A 6,000-nucleotide genomic window follows, 5' to 3' on the forward strand; every position below is an offset into this window, starting at 1 on the left:
TAAGAAATATACCTCCAACTTTTAAAACTAGATCAATACACTTTTCCCCCAGTGCGATCAATCTGAGTCAGCCTCAATGAGGACAGCAAACTCCATGCTCTGAAAGCTGTTCCTTAATGAATAATGAGGGAGGCTCAAATCAAACAGCTTTTAATGCCATACTTCTGCAACAACGGTCAGAGTCCTGATTCTTAAGTAGCCAGTTCTAGATCGCTTCAGACTTAATTGATTGCAGACAATCCCACAGCTCCATTAGGAGAAAAAGAAGTAACACATATATATCCCAAAGCAGCCGTGCTCCCAACTCCTGCTGAGATGGCTCCCAAGCAAGATGTTCTGCACTAGATGAAGCAAACATCTAAATTGCTTTAAAACAGGAATTCAACATGAAGGCCAGCATCTCAAACTTCTCTGCAATACGCATTGTGCACCTCTTGCCTCCCACTGAGCACTTTGGCTTCAGACAGCCTATAACACACGATACAGTATAAGCAAAGAGACTGAAGAGCTCCCTGAAATAAGGTAATCAGGCTGGTACCCTTTCAGGAGAGGATCCCACAGCAAGCTTAACCATCACTCTTTCTCCGTGCTATTTCTGTTTATCTCCTGGTACGCTGTTATTTCTTCCTTAACTGACCCATGCTTTGTCTCAAAGTTACACTTCATTATTTGCCCTAAGAACTGCTGTAACAATCTAAAAAAGCAGTGGCAAGGGTTACAACTTCTAGCCAAATTCAAGTTAGATTAGGGGGTCTCAATCTTTTAGTCAAAGGTTTAAAAAACTGATTTTACTGCTTCAATGAGTGCTAGCAACAACTGAAGTCACCAGAGGGCACTAACACTTATCTAATGACAAATGCACTCTTCAATTAGGAAGGTTGATAATTACATCCACATCATCATGTATATTTTATCTGGATTGAATTTCAGCCAGCTTGTTTTAATCCACGTTCAAATCTCAACTACATGCTGATGAGGCACTGAGCTACGTTAATTGCTGTGGGTCACACTTACAATATGTGCGGAAGACTTTGAGACTCCTCAGAGCAGAGAAAACAGAGCAGGCACATGCCTCTCCCAGGTCACCTGCAATCCAAAGCTTAAAATGCCTATTAAATGTATTTGCATGTAGGCATATTAAAAAAATCTGAAATAAGCATGGAGAATAGATTTTAAAAGACCCACACCTCAAATACACAAAATAAACTAGTACTCTTAAGAGTCTACACCAAGATGAACCCTGCTGTAAGGTACCCCAAGCACCATCTGCCTTCAAAGGAAGAAAAAAAAAGAGGGGGCTTTCAATTTAACCATTGAGCAGCAACAGATGCATTGCTAATGGGAAACTTCAACTTGTGGGTGCACCTGATAGAGCACAAATAGCCAGAACACAGCCTGATAAGTGCAGCCCTACAGAGCTAAGGGCAAAACTTCTGGGATCTGCAAGATACACTGCTTCTTTATCCCAGCACTACTGCCCTGCAGTTCTATCTACACAGCCATTCTTGTAGTTGGAACATAAGACAACATGAATGGAGAAGCAAGGGGAAATCCTGCCCTTACAGAAAGGGATACAGTAAGCATCCATCAGCTCTTCGTGCTGAGGTTACATCTGTGGAAAAAGATGTGCTGATAATAAATACAGGACAGCAAAGATTCTGACGGCATTCTCAAGACATCTCCGTGAGTTGAAGGAAGATACCATTTGTGCCACAGAACAGCTTACAATCCATCTCAAAGCCTTTAAGAAAGTTAAACAAGACCAGCTACGGCTGTATTAGAGCATGACAAACCTGACTGTACTTCAGGAAAATTGAATTTCAAAGTATTTAGCACACCAGCCCAGTGGATTTCCAGTATTTCATTTTGTTATACTGTAAGGTTCAATGCATGGATTGGTTTTTCTAATCAAACCGTCATATAAACAGAAACACCAGCGCTCAGCCAGCAAGCATGATCAGTGACTGCCATTTAGACTACACTAACTCGAAAGAGCCGCAGCAAGAAGCTCTGATGTTCTAACACACCATGCTAATGAACACATCCCCCTCTTCTGGAATTTTGGCCACTTTCACATCTTCCCCCCAACTTCTCTGCTTTCCACAGCTCCTCTGGCTGCACAAAGCTGCTGCCATCAGCTTGCAGTGCCTGGGCCACCACTGGAGCAGCAAGAGCTGCAGTACCTCTGGCTGCTGTCTCGCTCCATTTCTGGTTGCAGATGTCCTCCTTCTGCTTGGCAGAATACAGGATGATACCAGCTTGACCACAGGCACGGTTCTAACGCCAGTTCCCTTGGAGTCCTAAACGGCCTTTAAGGATCTTTGCAAGAGAAAAAAATAGCAGTCACACATCTGCATGCAGCAGCTAACTAAGTATGCAGAGCATCTATTTAAAACACCCAACTGTAACACTACGATTCTCTTGTTTCAACAGTCTTCTAAGGTGATTGGTTCACAAACAGACAAACGTGAATCCCGCAGAGCTCTATTTCTGCAATAAATACTAGCCATGAATGCATATTAAGAAATTACTTCTACTGCAGCAGCTCCAAGTACCTAAATGTAAAGGTATTAACACAAGTGTTTTCTTGTTGGTTTTAAAATGCATTTGTAAGTATCTCTTCTAACATTACTCCTCCCAAGGGCTGTAAAACAATATCCAAAGCAGGAATATACTATGCCTTTGAAGTCTTACAGTTAAGCAAAACACAACTGCGCTCCCCACCCTTAAAGCAGGTTTTCAACTCAGCTTTATTTATTGAATGAAAGGAGGAGCCCAAATGACTCAGCTCCAGGGAAACAAAAAGGAAAAGAAATCTCCAATTTCAGTGAAGAGAAAATAAGGAAGAAAATAAGACAGAGGTGTGTCCTTATCAATCCTTTTAATATTCAAATTTATGTGAACCACAGCATTAGCACATCGAGATCAGAAGCTTTCTGGAGCCTCAGAGTTGTCTATCTTTCTTTAGTAATTGTTTAACACCTAAGTTCACACATGTAGCTGAAGCTAGGGAGTTAGCTGTACATCTTCATGCTTGTTTACTGGTGCTGAGCAGTACCATGATCAGTAACATATCCACATTGAGGGATTCTGAACTCTACACTCACCAGCAAGATAAGTGTAGAAAAGCAAAAGATCTCTCCAAAACTTTTGCACAAAAGCAGGACTATCGGCAGGAAAATAACACCACTGACAGTAAACACAATGAGCTCATCGAGAGCCCCTCACTCCACAAACTGAGGAATCCAACACGGCTCCTCAAAATGCAGGCAAAACACCAGTTTTGTATTTCACAAGATGGGCAAGAGATTCCAAGTGACCGCTGTACATTTTATCTTCCACGTGTATTTACAAGTGACTGCCTTCCCCACTCTTAGACACGCACCTGAGCGTTTCTGTGCAGAATAAAGCTCCAGCTCCGGTTGGAGGAGTATTAGAGCTTGGATCAGCAGGAGCATTTTTTTTTTTAACCCACGCTCTAAACGCAGATGTCACCAGAGGGCACTCTTTCAATTCAAATGACCTAGCTTAGCAAACTTCTGAGCGCGACTACAGACAACCCACATGCAGGGATGTGCGGAGAAAGTAACCGATTTTTTTTGGGGGGAAATCTCTTTGCAGAAGCAAAACCAAATACAAACGAAACGTACACATTTATCCCAAAAAGAAAGTGTTTCAGAGTAGCCAGAATGCTAGGATTACAAGCCATTAGCAACCCCCGAACACCAGCTGGTATCAATTCATTCAAACAGCTTTGGCACCTGTGTGGAACGTGTCAGTTTACAGAAGCAGGACCCAAGCCAGGGGAGATTATGCAGAGATGCCTACGGATGTCCTAAGAGTATCCTATCACAGCTTCTGAACCTTACAATAACACATGAAAAAAACACAAACATATATACATCATCAAGAGAAAGCTTTGGGGAACAATGTAGTTCTTTACTGTTCGCTCTTCTGTATTTGATGCTGCTTTAAGAGCCAAGAATTAGACCATTTGCAAGAAGACAACAGAAAGGTGTCAGCAAAATCAGTAGTAAGGTCCGTGTATTATCTGTAAGGGCCTCCTGAGATGTAAAAAAGATTTAAGAAACCAACCTGTTGAGTTGCAATTCGTTAAGAAATGTACACAACCTCAGGAAAATACAATAGGTCTATGAGCCAACAAGGGTTGCAAACCACTTCTGATGGCATTTTGTTTAGAAATGAAACACCACCACAAATCACTAAAACCAAACCAGATTCAAAGGCAGACAATGATTAAGAAAAACATGGTGGTGCAACCCATGGCAATTGACAGCCTTGAAAAATGACCAAAAACCATAGGCCTACAAAACATGCTCTGCCTGCCTTTGCACCTATCCCACTTGGAGAAATCTTTGTCTTCTTTATCACAGAATGGCCTGGGTTGAAAAGGACCACAATGATCATCCAGTTTCAACCCCTGCCATGTGCAGGGTCGCCAACCAGCAGACCAGGCTGCCCAGAACCACATCCCGCCTGGCCTTGAATGCCTGCAGGAGCATCCACAACCTCCTTGGGCAACCTGTTCCAGTGTGTCACCATCCCCTGAGTGAAAAACATGTAGCCCCTTAGTTTAGCGTAGGAATAGAAGTGGTGGTGGAAAATAAACACGAAGGTCTGCATAAAGGCACCTTTTGTCAGCATGGAGACCTGATAAAGAAACACATCCACCCCATTTTGCCAGGCAGGAGCCACCGTTACGCACACAGGTAGCAGTGAAACCATCACCTATCGCCATCACTCATCTCACTTTGCTACACGTATTTCACTGATCTGCCAGCACCAGCTGCCAGGAACACAACACGCCAAACATTTCAGCTGTCAAACAAGCAGCACCTATCTGCCCGCTCCCCGAAGCAGCTGCCTATCTGCCTCAAGGCACTCCCGGCTCTCCTAACTTCCCCTGCCTGCTGGAAAACCATCGTGCGTGTGGCCCGGCACCCTGCACAGCGCCCACACACCGCACGTCACGCTCACTCGGCTGTCCCCGATACCGGCATCCCTGCACACCACCGCACGCCTCGCGGCGATAAGCCCCGACCGCCCGCTCCCCACATAGAGGCAGGCCACGACCTGCCGCTCGGGCCCTGGATGCAGGAAAATAAGGTTTAAAAAAAAAAAAAAAAAAAAAAAGAGAGAGAGAGAGAGAGAAAGAGGAGACGCTCCGGCCCGGCGCTCAGCCCCGCATCCCTCCATCTTGCGGCCCCGCCGCACCACGCGCGCCCCCGCACCCACCCCGGGCGTGCTGACAGGCGCTGCCGGGCCCGGCCCAGCGCCGCGGATGGCGCCCGCTGCCGCGGAGGGGAGGCGGCCGCAGGTGCCGGCCCGCACGGAGCCGGCCCGCCGCGGGGCCGAGACCCTCCCCGGATCTGGGAGGGGACCCGGCGCTCCAATCCCCGGCCGGCAGTGCTGTGGGGCCCGGCGTGCCGGCCGGCCGAAGCCTCCTTTTTCTCCTCCTCCGGACAATAAACACGCCGCGCAGCGCAGCGCCCGCCTCACCTGCGAGACGGCGACGAGCGAGGAGCGGGGGTGGGCGGGAAAGGCGCTCCGGCTGCCGGGCTGCGCTCGCCGTCCTCGGCGCCGCTCACCCCCCGCTCGCTGAGGGGCGGCCAGCGGCCCCTCCGCACGCGCACGCTCCCCCCCCCCCTCCCCCCACACTCACTCACACACACTCTCACACACACACACACACACGCGCGCGGGGGCGGGGGGAGCCCCGCCGGCGCCTTTCGCGCATGCGCGATGAGCGCTCCCGGCCGCCTCCCGTGCGCACGCGCCAGTCCAACGGCGGGGCGCGTGCCCCCTCCTCACTCACCGCCGCTCACCGGGGCGGGCGGGGAGCGCGGTGTCCCGCTGAGGGCAGCGCAGTCCGCCCGCAGCCTCAGCCCCTTCGCGGGGGCTCTGGGCAGCCCCGGCGGCTTCGTCCGTTCCGGTGCTAACCGCTGTCCCGCGCTCATCGCAAATCGCCACGAGGGAAGG

The 6,000-nt window shown here is 48.5% G+C and overlaps 1 protein-coding gene across 11 annotated transcripts in view; it reads right to left on the bottom strand.

Annotated features, from left to right (window-relative positions):
* Positions 1-5,653, bottom strand: part of RALGPS2 (Ral GEF with PH domain and SH3 binding motif 2) — a 109,637-nt gene extending 103,984 nt beyond the window's left edge. Inside the window, exons 1-2 of one of the 11 annotated variants that reach the window (XM_052665850.1) lie at positions 5,521-5,645; positions 2,184-2,309 (exon numbers count right to left, since the gene is read on the bottom strand). The gene's annotated coding sequence lies outside the window, so the exon portion shown is untranslated. Of the gene's footprint in view, positions 1-2,183; positions 2,320-5,256; positions 5,365-5,520 lie in introns of those variants that run through there. The other 10 variants (XM_052665855.1, XM_052665847.1, XM_052665857.1 and 7 more) reach the window with 10 other exon arrangements.
* Between the last annotated feature and the right edge of the window lie 347 nt (positions 5,654-6,000).

The sequence above is a fragment of the Tympanuchus pallidicinctus genome, unplaced genomic scaffold (genome assembly GCF_026119805.1).
Source record: "Tympanuchus pallidicinctus isolate F22 unplaced genomic scaffold, pur_lepc_1.0 scaffold7, whole genome shotgun sequence".
Lineage (NCBI taxonomy): Eukaryota > Metazoa > Chordata > Aves > Galliformes > Phasianidae > Tympanuchus > Tympanuchus pallidicinctus.